The sequence below is a fragment of the Pyrus communis genome, chromosome 17 (genome assembly GCF_041283825.1).
Source record: "Pyrus communis isolate YQ-2024b chromosome 17, ASM4128382v1, whole genome shotgun sequence".
NCBI lineage: Eukaryota > Viridiplantae > Streptophyta > Magnoliopsida > Rosales > Rosaceae > Pyrus > Pyrus communis.
The window spans coordinates 12,385,323-12,400,753 of NC_142581.1; the positions used below are offsets into that span (position 1 = coordinate 12,385,323).

Below are 15,431 nucleotides of genomic sequence, written 5' to 3' on the forward strand. Positions count from 1 at the left end.
AAGTTAAAACACACTATCTATATTGCTAGATGTGAAAATGAAATTGTAAAATGAATTTGTGTGACAGTGAAACACAACATCGACATTTTTGAATGAAAAAGTTAAAACACATTTGATTACACTAACCTAGGGGACAAATAGTACACTATGACCAAACCCAATCCTGTGCTAAATGCTATTTTTTAGGTTTTATCTCCCCCTCCTCCCCCCCCCCCGGGCCAAAAAAAAAAAGAAAAAAAAAAAACCAACCCAACCCATGCTAAATGTGTGGGTTAAAAGTTAAAAGCCAAACAAAAATCAAATTCTCCCCAGAATTTAGCCCAGAAAATGGTGTGGGCACCACCAGCGGGACCCACCCACATGGGCATGTCTCACAGGATTTATTGAATCCAACGACTGAGATCGAATATAATTAAATCTAACCGCCCAAATTTAAATCCAACGGTTAAAATAATTAAAAAAATTTTTATTTAACTTAAAATTCACCCAAATTTATTGATTTTTCAATACTTATCGGAATTTAAATATTTTTAGGTTAAAATGTTCATAAAATTAAATTATGATAATGTACATAATTTAAAAAAAAAAAAAGAATTACTTTAAAAGAAAAAATTAGCCTAAATTTATTCTTTAATAATCTTAGGCTAAAAAATTTAGACAAGAAGAGTTGGAGCGGAAAAGCTATTTTTGGGCTAAAACCTAAATTCTCCGGGCTAAAAATTTTGGGTTTTAGTTTAAGTGTTGGAGATGGTCTAATGAAGGGGGCAATGGTCCTCTACGTGGCACACTTCGTCTCATGATTGTCACTCTCTTTTCAAACCTCAAATTACGTGTTGTGGATATTATGGGATCCTCTCTGAATCCTTTTCCCCTATGTGGTATGTCTGCTATGTCAAACTCAACACTCCCACCATTCATTTTCCCATTTTCCAACTATTTATTCATTTCTTTTCACACCAAATTTAAAAAATCAACTATCCACTAACAAAATAGAATTTAATTAACAGCAAAACCAGATTCTAAATATTCACAAACTAACGGCTCTGTTTGTTGTGACTGTTTTTCTTGGTGCTAAAACCACGATGATCGTCACTAAAGCCGTCAGTAGCGCCAGTTTGAGTAACAGTAGTAGCGGCAATGGCAATACTAGCATTACCCACCATTACCAATGGCGGAACCAAAGGTGTTGGAGGCCCATTTCCCTCCCAATCCCAAAACCCAACTCCCAAAACTTCACAATCGCCACCGCAAATAGCTCGTTGCTGATTCCCAGGGTCACTGGACCTTCCTCCGAACCCACCAACAATGGCATCTGCAGCAAGAAAACCAAAACCAAGAATAAAACGGTTGGTTTTGCTTCTGCTGAGGAGAAAAGTGATTCCCCTATTAATCAAATCCAATAGCAGCAGGAGCAAAAGCAGAAACAGAAGCAGTTGGGATTGGATTTGGAAGACGTGAACCCGATGGGACTTGGCCGGAGGTCACGCCAGCACTTTGATGAAGTGTGGCACAAGTTTTTTGGGCTCGGGCAGATCTCAAGAACCAGTCTTCCCGACAAAGGTGACGCACTTGACACTCAGCTCATTAGGCAAGGTCCCATGTATTGAGAATGCTAATATTTCATCGATTGAATAATGATAAGTTACATAAGGGTATTTATACTTACACTTTAGAAAAGTAAAAGAGGTAAAAGTAAAAACTATACAATGGTAACTTTCCTAACCAACTGAGTAACAACTTAACTAACATTTGACTTGTGGTTATTATCACTACAATTTATTGTAGTAACTTTCTCTTCATACCCCCTCGAGCTAAACGGAGAAGGTTGAAGTGAAAGCTTGGATATGAGAAGAAGATAACGTTGTCTGGGAAGAGACTTTGTATAGATATCTGTCAATTGATCCTGACTGCATACAAACTGGACTTTGAGAAATTTAGCTAGAACCAATTCCCGGATATAATGATAATCAATTTCGACGTGTTTTGTTCTAACATGAAACACTGGATTAGAGGCTAATGCAATAACGATAACATTATCACACCAAATCTGAGGCAGAGAAGGCAACTTAAAGCCTATATTAGTGAAAAGTTGGCAAATCCAGGTTATTTCAACAGCAGTGTGAGCCAGGGATCTATATTCAACTTTAGTAGAGCTCCGAATACCAAGAAAGATACAGAAACCACCCGTAGATCGTCTATCCCAAGAACAAACAACCCAATCAACATCCAAAAAGACCTTAAGTGTAAGACGAGCTGTGGTTTTTGGAAACCAAAGACCATGGTCAAGTGTGCCCTTGAGATATATGAGTATGCGTTTTACTGCCTGAAAATGAGGTTTTCGAGGAGAACGCAGAAATTGACATGCCCAATTAACTGCATATGACAAATTTGGTCTAGTCCAAGTTAAGTATTATAATGCTCCAACAATAGAGCGATATTCCTCTGGATTGGACATCAAAGAACCTGTGAGATCCACTTTGGCAAAACCAAATGGAGTAGAACATGGCTTTGCACCATCCATGCTTGACCTTTTGAGAAGATCCATGATATATTTAGATTGACTGATGAATATCCCTAAAGATGATCTATTCACTTCCAATCCAAGAAAGTAATGCAAGTCTCCTAGGTCATTGACAGGAAATTAAGCACTGAGTTGATCAATAACAGCTTAATAGGCAGTGGAAGAAGGTTCTGTTACTATAATATCATCAACATAAACCAGTACTAGAACAAGAACAGGTTTGTGAAGAATGAACAGACTGTGATCACAGTGAGATGCTTGAAATCCAATAGAAAACAGTGTTGATTGAAGCTTTTCATATGAAGCTTAGAGAGCTTGTTTGAGACCTTAAAGAGACTTTTGAAGATGGCAAACATGATGAGGATTGTCTTGATGAACAAATCCTGGAGGCTGAACCATATAAACATTTTCTTTCAGATAGCTATGTAAAAAGGCATTTCTTACATCTAACTGATGTAAGAACCAATTAGATTGCACTGCAAGAGTAAGCAATATCCTTATAGTCATAAGTTTGGCAACTGGACTGAAGATATCACTATTGTCAATACCCTCTTGTTGGTTGTAGCCCTTGGCAACAAAACGGGCCTTATACCTATCCACAGAGCCATTGGGCTTTCTTTTGATCCGGAACACCCGTTTGCAACCAACCAAATTATGTGTAGATGTAGGAGAAACAAGGTTCCAAGCTCCAGTATTTTGTAAAGCATTGAACTCATCCTACATTGCAGCTCACCAATGAGGATATTTTGATGCCTGAAGATATGTAGAAGGAACAAACTCACTGTCCAAGTGAGAAAACACATGGTGTTTGGTTGTTGTGAAGGCCTTTGGTTCGAAAATACCTGATTTGGACCTTGTTTGCATAGGATGAATTGAGATGATAGGTAGAGATTGAGAAATAGGAGCTGAAATAGTAGGTGAGGTTGAGATTGAAGGTGAATTTGGTAGTGAGGTTGATATAGAAGGTGAGATTGAAGGTGAATTTGGTAGTGAATTTGATAATGACCCAGTGGGATTGGGATTAATAGTTGGTGTGGAGTTGATAGGATGAGAGGGTGAAAGATAAAGATTTGGGAATATTGGAGAGAAAGAAGAAGTTAGTGAAGGTGCGGTATTGGAAATAGTGGATGGTTGGGGCTTGGTGATATCGTGGAAAAGAAAAGTGTGTTCATCAAAATGAACATGTCAAAAGACACATACCATGTTTGTAGAAGGATCTAAACACCTGTAACCTTTGCAAACCAAGCTGTAACCAATGAATACACACAATTTACTCTTAGGTTAGGGAAAACATCTACAACCAAACACCTTTAAAGTTGTAAAATTAGGAGCTTTGTGAAAAATTTGTTCCCATGAAGATGCTTTATGAGATGGAGGCAATCTATTAATAAGGTAGACTGCAGTGAGGAAGGCCTCCACCCAAAACTAATAAGGAACCTTGGAGGCAATCAAAAGAATCCTCGCAGTTTCCACAATATGCCTGTGCTTGCTCTCAGCACAGCCATTTTGCTGAGGTGTGTATAGACAACTTAGATGTTGTTGAATACCATGAGAGGAAAGATGATTTCTGAACCGAGAACTGATAAACTCCCCCTGAATCAGATCGTAGTGTACCAATTTTGTGACCAGAAAGATTCTCAACAAGAGCTTGAAATTAGACAAAAACATGAAAGACATCTGATTTATGTTTCAGTGGATACAACTATGTATATTTTGTAAAGTCATCGACAAAGATGACATAAAATCTATAGCCACTGATATAACATATAGAAGCTGGACCCCAAACATCTACATGAACAAGTTCTAAGATTCTAGAGGTAGCACATATAGAATTCTGAAATGGCAATTTAGCACACTTGCCTAAAACACAATTCGAGCAAAACAGCTGCTAAACAAAATTAGAAATAGGCAAACTAGACTTTGACAAAAGAGATCGAAAAGTCTTGAACGTTGGATACGCCAAACGTTGATGCCATATAGCAGAGAAGGTCTTTATTGCAGTATTAGCAGAATACTGTGCTGCAATTGAAGAAGATGCAAAGAATGGATGGATACCACAACGAACAGGTGCTCTAAAAAGCATCCTCCCCGTAGTAAGTATTAGGGAAAATGACAAGTCACCCATTTTAATTACTGTAAAATAGTTTGTTATCTCTAAATGTAATTAGCTGTGCTAATGTTTGTGATTAGTTAGAACTGTTATAAGGTAGGTAGTTAAGGGGTATCTTTGTAAATAGCCAAAGGCTATATATATGTCTTCACAGTGTACAAAATAATAAATTCAGAAATACAATTGGAAAGCTTACAGAGGAAGTTTCCAGTTTCTATATGGTATCACGCCATTTCTGTTTCACAACATCGATCATTCCTCTCCCTTGACTTGATCGATCGATCGATTCTTGATCGATTTTTTTCGTTCTTCTCCTCTGATTCTTCAGTTTCTCTTATCTGATCTCTCTTGCATCCACATCTTTGCAAGCTATGGCGGCGCAATCATCTTCGCCACCACTTGAATCGTCTTCTCCGTCGGTTCAAAACCCTAATTTCTCTGGAAATCCAAGTCCTCTGAGTTCCTACACCTCCCTTACGATCCACAACATCGGCAACATGGTGCCGATCAAGCTGAAACGATCGAACTATCTGCCATGGCGTGCGCTGTTTGGCCCAATTCTACGGCGCTACAAGCTTTTTGGAATCGTTGATGGTACTGATGTATGTCTATCGGCATTCCTACCTGATCGTAGCATTAATCCTGCCTTTGAGGAATGGTACAAAAAAGATCAAAATCTCTTGATCTGGTTCAATTCCATACTTTCTGAGGAAATCATCCCCTTCACGGTTGGTGTTTCTTCGTCTCGCGAACTCTGGTTGAAGCTTGAACAGAGATTTGGTGGAATTTCAAAGGCTTATATTCATCAATTACGGTCGCGTCTCCAATCTGTTCAGAAAGGTTCTCGCTCCATCTCTGAGTATCTTCAAGAAATTAAGGAAATCTCAGACTCCTTGCAAGCTGTTGGTGCCTCCGTTTCTAATCGCGACCTAATTGCAGCCACACTTCATGGCTTGCCTGATGATTTTGAGTCCTTCATTGACTCAATCATGCTTCGATTGTCCTCTACATCTCTTGATGAACTCCTTGGTCTTCTTCTCACTAAAGAACTGTCCATGGCTCGACTCAAAAATATCAGTTCATCCTCTGCTGCTGAACCTTTTCAAGCCTTCTCGGTGCACTCTTAGCCCCCTCTGCTACCTACTCCTTCTGGTTTTGCTGCTCAGCACCAATCTTCATCCTGGCAACAATCAAAATCTGCAAATCGTGGCAAACAGAACAGAGGCCATTCCTTCTCTCACAGAGGTAATCGCAATTTCCAAATGAACCGTGGCAATTACTCCAACATTCGTGGAAATCGTAACTTTCAAGGCCCTCGTCATCCTCAAGGCTCTTCCCATTTCAAAGTTCCCTGTCAAATCTGTGGTTCTAACAGTCATGAGGCTCTTGATTGTTTTGATCAAATGAATCCTGACATCTGTGGTCAGATTCCTCCAGCTAAACTAGCTGTTATGTATGTCAATCAATCTGCCAAACCAGCTCAGCCTTGGTTGATTGACTGGGGTGCGACTTCTCACATTACTAATGATGTTGCCAACATTTCTTCTTCCACTCCTTATACTGGTGAAGATAAAGTGTATATTGGTGATGGTAAAGGTCTTTCTATTCATCATATTGGTTCATCTGCCTTGCATACTCCTCATACTTCCTTTAAGCTGCAGAATGTTTTACACGTTCCCTACATGAAACATAATCTCTTGTCTGCTTATCAGTTTCTCAAAGATAATAACTGTTCATTGACCCTTGACCCTTATGGATCCACTGTCAAGGATCGTATTTCGGGGAAGATGCTTTTGCGGGGACCCGTTAGAGATGGATTATACCCTCTTCAAGGCTCCAACACTTCTTCACTTTCTTCTCCCTCAGCTCTGCTCAGTGTCAAGGCTCCTGTCAAAGTTTGGCACCGACGCTTGGGTCATCCATCCTCCTCCATTTTCAGAAGGGTAATTTCTACTAATAAACTGGCCTTACAAGGCAAGTCTACTATTGGTTTCTTCTGCTCAGATTGTGCACTTGCCAAGAATCATAAGCTTCATTTTGGAATTTCTTCTTCAACAATAACTCACAGTCTTCAACTTCTGCACTGTGATCTGTGGGGTCCAGCGTCTGTTATCTCCAACAGTGGTTTCAAGTACTATTTGCTCATTGTTGATGACTTTAGCAAATATAGCTGGTTCTTTCCTTTGAAGTCCAAGTCAGATGTTTTTTTCTACATTTGTTGTCTTCAAATCTTATGTAGAAAATTTACTTGGCAATAAAATCAAAGTTTTGCGCTCAGATTCAGGGGGTGAATTCACCAGTACCTCTTTTGCTTCCTTTCTCAGTACACATGGCATTTTTCACCAATTTGCTGTCCACATACTCCTGAACAGAATAATTGTGCTGAGAGAAATCACATGCATCTTGTTGAGACAGCTCGTACTTTGCTAGTTGCTTCTCATGTTCCTCATGTATTTTGGGTTGAAGCCTTCTCCACTGCCATCTATCTTATTAATCGGCTTCCCATCTCTGGTATTTCCTCATCACCATGGGAATTGTTATTCAAGCAACCCCCAGATTACTCTAAACTTAAAGTGTTTGGTTGCCAATGCTTCCCTTGGCTCCAACCATATGTTCACAGCAAACTAGATGCCAAGAGCAAAAGTTGCATCTTTCTCGGATATAGCCTTCAACACAAAGGCTATAGATGTCTTGATCCCCTCACCACTCGAATTTACATCTCCAGACATGTTGCCTTTGATGAAAGTTCTTATCCATTCCAATCACTGCAGCCTCCCTGTTTCTGTCCCAACCCATCATCACTAGCAAGCTCTTCCTATTTGGATCTTTATTTTGAGAAATATATTCCCCATCTCTCTACTAGCCGTGCACCATCTTCTTCACCTGTTTCTACTTCTGCCTCTGATTCTCCCCATCCTTCTTCTTCTCAACCCATTTCAGCCCCTGCTGCTTCCAGTTCTGACTTTGTTTCTGACTCCTCCACCTTACCCTTCAGTCAGTCCAATCCTCCTCCTCTTCCTCTTAATTCTCATCCAATGATCACAAGATCCAAGGCTGGCATTTATAAATCTACCCCTCATGCCTATGCAGCAACTAAGCATCCTCTTCCTGTTGACACTGATTATGTTCCCAGTACATACCTGCAAGCTTCTAAGCATGCTCATTGGCGAGCTGCAATGCAAGATGAGTATAATGCATTGATCTCTACTGGTACTTGGTCCATTGTCCCCTCTCATCCTTCCCAAAATGTAGTTGGATGTAAATGGGTGTTTCGAGTTAAGAAAAAGGCTGATGGCACCATTGACAGATTTAAGGCCCGTCTAGTGGCAAAGGGTTTTCATCAACAAGAAGGTATTGACTTCCAAGAGACCTTTAATCCAGTTGCCAAGCCAGTTACCATTCGGATCTTACTCAGTCTTGCTGTCCAACATAACTGGTTTCTCAATCAATTGGATATAAGCAATGTCTTTCTTCATGGTGACCTAAATGAGGATGTCTACATGCAACAACCTCCCGGGTTTGTTGATCCCAATTCTCCTACTTCAGTTTGTAAGTTGAAGAAATCCCTATATGGAATTAAACAAGCTCCTCGAGCTTGGTTTGATAAACATTTTCAAGCTCTTCATTCTCTTGGGTTTCAACAATCTTCATCTGATGCCTCCTTGTTTGTTCTGCATGGCCCTCATTTGGTTATTGTTCTTGTGTATGTTGATGACATTCTAGTAACCGGTCCTCACTCCCAAATCTGTCACTAGTTTATCACCCAACTCAGCTCTAAGTTTCCAGTAAAAGATCTTGGTCCTTTACACTACTTCTTGGGCTTAGAAGTACACAGATCCTCCCATGGCATTTTTGTTCATCAATCCAAGTACTTACTTGATCTTCTTAAGAAAACACACATGGAGGGTGCCAAACCGTGCTGCACACCACTTAGTTCCACAAAATTAGATAACAGTGGGCCTCTCTTGTCCAACCCCACTGAATATCGTTCTATTGTTGGGGGATTACAATACCTTGGACTAGACCGGATCTCGCTTTTACTGTCAACCAGATCTGCCAATTCATGCATGCTCCCAGGGAACAACATCTTCAGGCAGCTAAACGTATTCTCCGATTTCTTAAAGGTTCTCTTTCCCACGGTTTATGGTTCACAAAGGGTTCAACCCATCTTTCAGCATACTCTGATGCTGATTGGGCTGGCTGCACTTTTGATAGAAGATCTACTAGTGGCTATTGTGTGTTCTTAGGCTCCAATCTCATTAGCTGGAGTGCTAAGAAACAAAGTACTGTTGCACGGTCATCTACAGAGGCTGAATATCGCTCTTTAGCTTATACAACTGCTGAACTTACTTGGGTTTGCAAAATCCTCAGAGATCTTCACTTCCCTATCCCTACACTGCCTACACTTTGGTGTGACAACATCTCAGCCATCTCCCTAGCATCTAATCCTGTTTTTCATGCTCGTACAAAGCATGTTGAGATTGACTACCACTATATTCGAGAATTGGTTCTAGCTAATCTTCTCAAAGTTCAGTATGTTTGCAGTGCAGACCAATTAGCTGATCTTCACACCAAGTCCTTATCCAAAAGTCGATTTCAGTTCTTGTGCTCCAAGCTTCCCATTGGAATATGTTCTGATTCACCTTCTAGCTTAAAGGGGTGTATTAGGGAAAATGACAAGTCACCCATTTCAGTTATTGTAAAATGGTTTGTTATCTCTAAATGTAATTAGTTGTGCTAATGTTTGTGATTAGTTAGAACTGTTATAAGGTAGGTAGTTAAGGGGTATCTTTGTAAATAGCCAAAGGCTATATATATGTCTTCACAGAGTACAAAATAATAAATTTAGAAATACAATTGGAAAGCTTACAGGGGAAGTTTCCAGTTTCTATAGTAAGATCCTTGACATTGAAGTAAAATAGATTTAGAGTCAAAGAACACCAATTATCATGCAAGAACATATTTGTAGAAAAAAAAAATCATAATTGAGATGAGGAACATGTAACACATTATTTAATGTAAAAGTTGCAAATGGTGTTTTAAGAAAAGTAGATCTAGTATGAAGAATTGGCAAACCTTGACCGTCGCCAATGTAAACTTTCTCTGGCCCTGTGTAAGGCTGAAGATTTTGAAGGTTCTGAATGTTCTTAGTCATGTGAGAGCTTGTTCCAGAGTCTAAGAGTCATGGTGGAGGAGAAGAAGCATTAGAGAAAGCATACATGGCAAGTTTTGCAGGTGGAATATGCCCCTGGAAATTAGGATTCATGCGATTGACATAATCAATATCAAGATGGCCAGGATCTTCACATTTTTGACAAGGAATGGCCTTAGAATTGTTGTTGTAAGAATTATTGGAGCGAAAACCACGATTACCACCACGAGTGTTGTATCGATTGTTTCGATGTCGATTGTTATAGCTTCTTTGATAGTTATTCCTTTGATAATTGCCTCAATTTGCATTGTTGAAGGAACTGTGATTCTGAGCATTGTAGGCCTGAGATTGTGAAGGTGTAGGGAGCAGCGAATGAGCATTGGAAGGTGCTGGCACAGAAGTGAAGGCCTGAAATGGTTTAACAGAAGATGAATGTTGCTGTTTCTTGCGAGCAAGAGCCATCTCTTTGCTAATCAAGAAGCTATGTAGATCATCAATAGTAGTATTAGTAAGGCAAAATTGCATAGAATCAACAAAAGAATCATATTCATCTGGTAAACCATTGAGAATGATGATGACAAGATCGTGATCATCAACTGGTGCATCGGTGGCAACAAGAGCATTAGTAATCTCTTCGATGCGCTGCAAGTTCAGAAATTGAGGAAGTGCCTTTGCTCATAGACTGCAAACTCGATCGCAGTTGATGAATGTGAGAGCGAGAAACTCCACCAAAACATCACTCAAGATTTTGCCATAATTCACATGCAAATTGAATGCCGACGGTGAACGGAATAAGATCTTCAGAAAGTGTGGAGTTTAGCTAGATTATGATGTTCTGATCCTTCTCATACCAAGAATCAAAAGCTGGATTTGGAATCGAGGTCAGATCCATCAACGATGCCGGTGGCTTTGTAACGGCGAAAAATCAGATTGAACAGAGAGCTCCAAACAAGGTAGTTGTGACGTTTAAGCTTTGTCTGAACTATACTACCAATGTTTTGGATGGAGAAGGAGTAAACTGACGCTTGAAAAGAGAAATTAGTGTTTGTGTTCATCGGAGAAGATGTATTATTATGCAGCTGAGAAGAGGGATTCACAAACACCAGCGAAGGAGCAGGGTTTGCAGTCGTTGGAGAGGAAGAATTCGACGAATTTGTTGCCATGGATGAACAATATTAAAGCGGAAGGTGTACTGTTTGGTTGGTGAGAAAGCTGGAAAGTACTTTTTAGGAAAACAGGATCGAAGGTCGGTGGACTTAGGCGATGGGTACTATATTGAGAATGCTGATATTTCATTGATTGAATAATAATAAGTTACATGAGAGTATTTATACTTGCACTTTATAAAAGTAAAAGAGGTAAAAGTAAAAACTATACAAAGGTAACTTTCCTAACAAACTGAGTAACAACCTAACTAACATTTGACTTGTGGTTATTATCACTACAATTTACTGTAGTAACTTTCTCTTCACCGTGTGCAAGTTCGTCCCGGCGACCAGAACACCACTGTCTTGGTCGTCGGCGCCACCTCGATTATCGGCCGGATAGTCGTCCGCAAGCTCATGGTCAGAGGCTACACTGTAAAGGTGTTCATTTGTATCCAATTTTTTGAAATTCTCGACCTTTTAGGGTTTGTTTATTTGGTTTTGGAGTTTTCGGGTTTTGTTATGTTTTGATAGTTATATTGGGGAAGGGGAATCAAACTCGGAACTTCGGTTAAAGGGTTTAACGCTCTTACCAGCTGAGCTACAAGCGATTTGGGTTTTATTTTGTGTGGAATGTGTTGTGTGATGGTGAATTAGGCACTGGTGAGGAATGCTGATCAGGAAGTGGTGGAGTTGTTGCCAAGATCGGTGGAGATTGTAACTGGGGATGTGGGTGATCCTGCTACCCTTTACGCTGCGGTACAGGGCTGTAACAAGATTATCTATTGTGCTACTGCACGCTCTACTGTCAGCGGAGATCTCTACAGGGTTGATCAAAGAGGGGTCTACAATCTTACTAATGCATTTCAGGTGTGATCCTTGTTGCCATATCCTTCAAATGCTCCTTTTGACATTTAGTAATCTGTTTCGGTTTCGATGTCTATAAGTCCATGGGCTGGTTCAATGTTGGATTTAAATTTTGCCCTCCGAGTGAAGCTTTTGACTGTTTCCATTGCAGGACTATAACAACAAAATGGCGCAATTACGAGCAGGAAAGAGCAGCAAGAGCAAACTTACTATTGTAAAGTTCAAGACTCCGGAGTCAGTGGATGGATGGGAAGTTCGTCAGGGGACTTACTTTCAGGATGTGGTTGCTTCTAAGTATGATGGACGAATGGATGCCAAGTTCGAATTCACTTTCACTGGCGATGCTGTTTTCTCCGGTAAGAGAAAGACTAAAGTGGGGTTTTGAGATTCTAAATGGAAACCAATTATTGTTCCTTTTACTCTATTTCTTGCTGCATTGTAGGATATGTTTTCACCAGAGGAGGGTATGTTGAACTGTCAAAAAAGCTTTCACTTCCCTTGGGTCAGACCCTCGACAGGTATGCCACATTTGCATTCTCAAATGGAGCTTTTTAAGACCTGGCTATGATAGATTTTTTTTATCGGAACATCCATCGCCTAAACTGCGAAGGCTTATCAATTTTTGTAATCTATATTTTCAATGTACAGGTATGAAGGTCTAGTTCTTTCTGTTGGTGGGAATGGAAGATCTTACATATTAATTCTTGAAGCTGGTCCTTCAGCGGATACATCTCAAAGTAAATTATATTTTTCTAGATTCAACACAAAAGCAGGATTTTGTAGGGTAAGGATCTCTTTTCTCCTCTGTGATTCTTTTATGGAATGGTTGCAATATTTGCTGTCCCTAATTCTATTACTCTGTAATTGGCAGGTCAGAGTACCGTTTTCATCATTCCGCCCAGTGAAACCAGATGATCCACCACTAGACCCATTCCTTGTACATACATTAACCATACGTTTTGAGCCCAGAAGACAGGTTTGTACATTTTCTGCTTTCTGTGTGTGTGAGATAAGTTGGTGAATCTCTTTCATATGTTTTCTTCAAATCCAAAAACAATATAAATTATTATTTTTCTGTTATTTTGATGAAATACATTTCTTTGCATCTTTGCTGAATCTACTTATTATTTCTTCGCACAGAAAGCAGTTGAAGTCCGCACAGGAGTGAAGCAGCAAGACCCAAGAAGCTGTACACTTATACTAGAATACATAAAAGCTTTGCCAGTAAGTCTTTAATTTGAGTTGTACTGATTGTTATATCAGTTATGTTCTATATTTCTAGTTATTTTAGGTTATGTTGTTGAGTTACCAAGAATTTCTATTATTCACTCTTGACAACCAGGTAGACTCGCATACATGTCTTTTCCAAAAATGTATGCAGCTTTCACTTGAAAATCTCAATGCTGAAAAATTTGCTCAATGCTTTCAGGCTTTAACCCTAGCAGAGTGAATATCTACATAGAACTCATAGTCTCTTGAGTATGCTTGTGATTCTTGCTAGTGGTGTCCCGTTTTCACATTTCTACTATGAGAGCCAATGTTTTGATCAATGAGTTATAAACCAAAAGTCAAACCCTTTCAAAGCTGATCATTCTTCCAATGAACCCATTTTCTGACAGTCAGAAGAAATTTTTGAAGTGAATCATTTTATTAACAACTACCATTTTGACCTTGAAGTTAAATAACTGTTTGTATAAATCCTTTTACATCATTTGCTTGCTTAAAAATAATACTGACGTGCTCTGGATTTTCGCATCGACAAGCTATGTAACTATCAATTAAGTGTGGTTAGTGAGATGGAATGGATGGTTTAGTTAGTGTTGACATATGTAGAGTAACGATCATGTGTATGTGTATGAGTTTTATACAGAGACTAGGATTGCATAGTATTTTGTCTTAAATGAATGTGATAATGGAACCTTCTGCAGACTGGGCAAGAAACGGACTTCATATTAGTTTCATGTACGGGATCAGGAGTATAACCTAATAGAAGGGAGCAGGTTCTTAAAGCCAAGAGGGTTAGCTCTCTTTCTCTCTGTCACTCTGCGAACAGTTTCCCTTTTTTCATTTGTAACTTGGCTAATTCTTTTACTGTTGAAATTTCTCGAGGTTGGGGAAGAGTCATTGCGAAAATCAGGGCTTTGATACACAATCGTTCGTCCTGGTCCCCTGAAGGTGGAGTGCTTACTCTAAAATTAACGACTTTGTACTTAAGTGGGGATTTGGTTTTCCCTCCATCTGATGAGATTCGGTTTGGTTTATACAGGAAGAACCAGGTGGACAATGCGCTCGTATTTGAACTAGGAAACAGGATTTCTCAGGTTAGAATGATCGTCTTATAAAAAGTTTTGCTACAACTACCAATTGAAATCATGTCAATCCCTTTTCACTAGACCAAAGCAGGGATTTATCTTTTGGTTTCTATGTGACATCATTGAACATCTAACTTAAACTCGCATCTGTGAATCAGGGGATCAGCTGTGCTGATGTGGCTGATATCTGCGTGAAGGCATTGCATGATTCGACTACAAGGAACAAAAGCTTTGATGTGGGTGAAATCTTTTTGCTGTTACCATATTACTCTCAACTGACATAATGCTAAGCAGATATTGAAATTTTCCAGGTATGTTATGAATACATTGCCGATCAAGGAAAGGAACTTTACGAGCTGGTAAGGACCAAGTAAAGTGAATTCATTAGATTCTGAAGAAAGTTGGGGTTCACCCATAAAACCAATTGGCAATATGGGGAGTAACCCAACCTCTTATAAGCCTGTGCAAATCCCTCATTCCATCAATGTGGGACTCATTCTCAACAGATTGTGTATATCAAAAACAAATATGTATCACAAATATACACTTGTAACCACCTTGATTCTCCGAATTCTCTCTCCAGGTGGCGCATTAGCCTGACAAAGCCAATAACTATCTGACACCGGCGCTATCCGCTCTAGAGAAGAATACCTGATCATGCAGAGCACGGATGATCTAATGTTCGTAAGATAAGAGTACATTTGTACAGCTGCATATAGAGCCTGTCATTTTATCTTCGCAACCCAGATACACGATCGCATGTCAACATTTTCGTGCTGTAAATTCATGTGTAAATGCCCAGATGGGTTTAAATTGTTCGTTGCCATGAATCGGGTCGAAACTGTATATAACAAGCACTACAATTACATGCTTAATTACAAAGCTCAGTTTCTGATTTAGACAGGCGCAACTTCTTGATACCCTTCTTTCAATGCAAAATAAAAAGTGTGTTCGAAAATACTGGATTTGAAACGCCCTTATACGTGAAAAATGGAAATACAAGGTTTAAGTGTGTTTAGGGTTTACGTGGAAGACGATAAATTTCAATGGTAATTGATCCCAAAATCAAAACACCCCAAAATGAGCCAGTGAGTCGGTGCAAGTATCTCACATGGTGGACAAGAAATTCTGCCGTACAATCGAATACAAACATATATATGTACTCCGGTTACATCCAAGAATTTACCCACATAAACATATATATGGAGGTTAGCATAGTTGACGCGTCTAGCCAGCAGAGGAAAGCAACTCTTGGCCAAGGACCCCATATCACAGATTCACAAAAACATGCTGAATGGATAAGAAAATCTGAGATTCCATCCAA

The 15,431-nt window shown here is 39.5% G+C and overlaps 1 pseudogene across 1 annotated transcript; it reads left to right on the plus strand.

Annotated features, from left to right (window-relative positions):
* Window positions 1-11,243: 11,243 nt before the first annotated feature.
* Window positions 11,244-15,006, plus strand: LOC137709446 (protein HIGH CHLOROPHYLL FLUORESCENCE PHENOTYPE 173, chloroplastic-like; annotated as a pseudogene). Its single transcript, XR_015958131.1, has 13 exons — window positions 11,244-11,369; window positions 11,586-11,798; window positions 11,947-12,151; window positions 12,238-12,313; window positions 12,444-12,579; window positions 12,667-12,771; window positions 12,936-13,019; window positions 13,724-13,813; window positions 13,905-13,970; window positions 14,062-14,116; window positions 14,266-14,343; window positions 14,419-14,466; window positions 14,691-15,006. The product of XR_015958131.1 is annotated as a protein HIGH CHLOROPHYLL FLUORESCENCE PHENOTYPE 173, chloroplastic-like (transcript).
* Window positions 15,007-15,431: the final 425 nt, after the last annotated feature.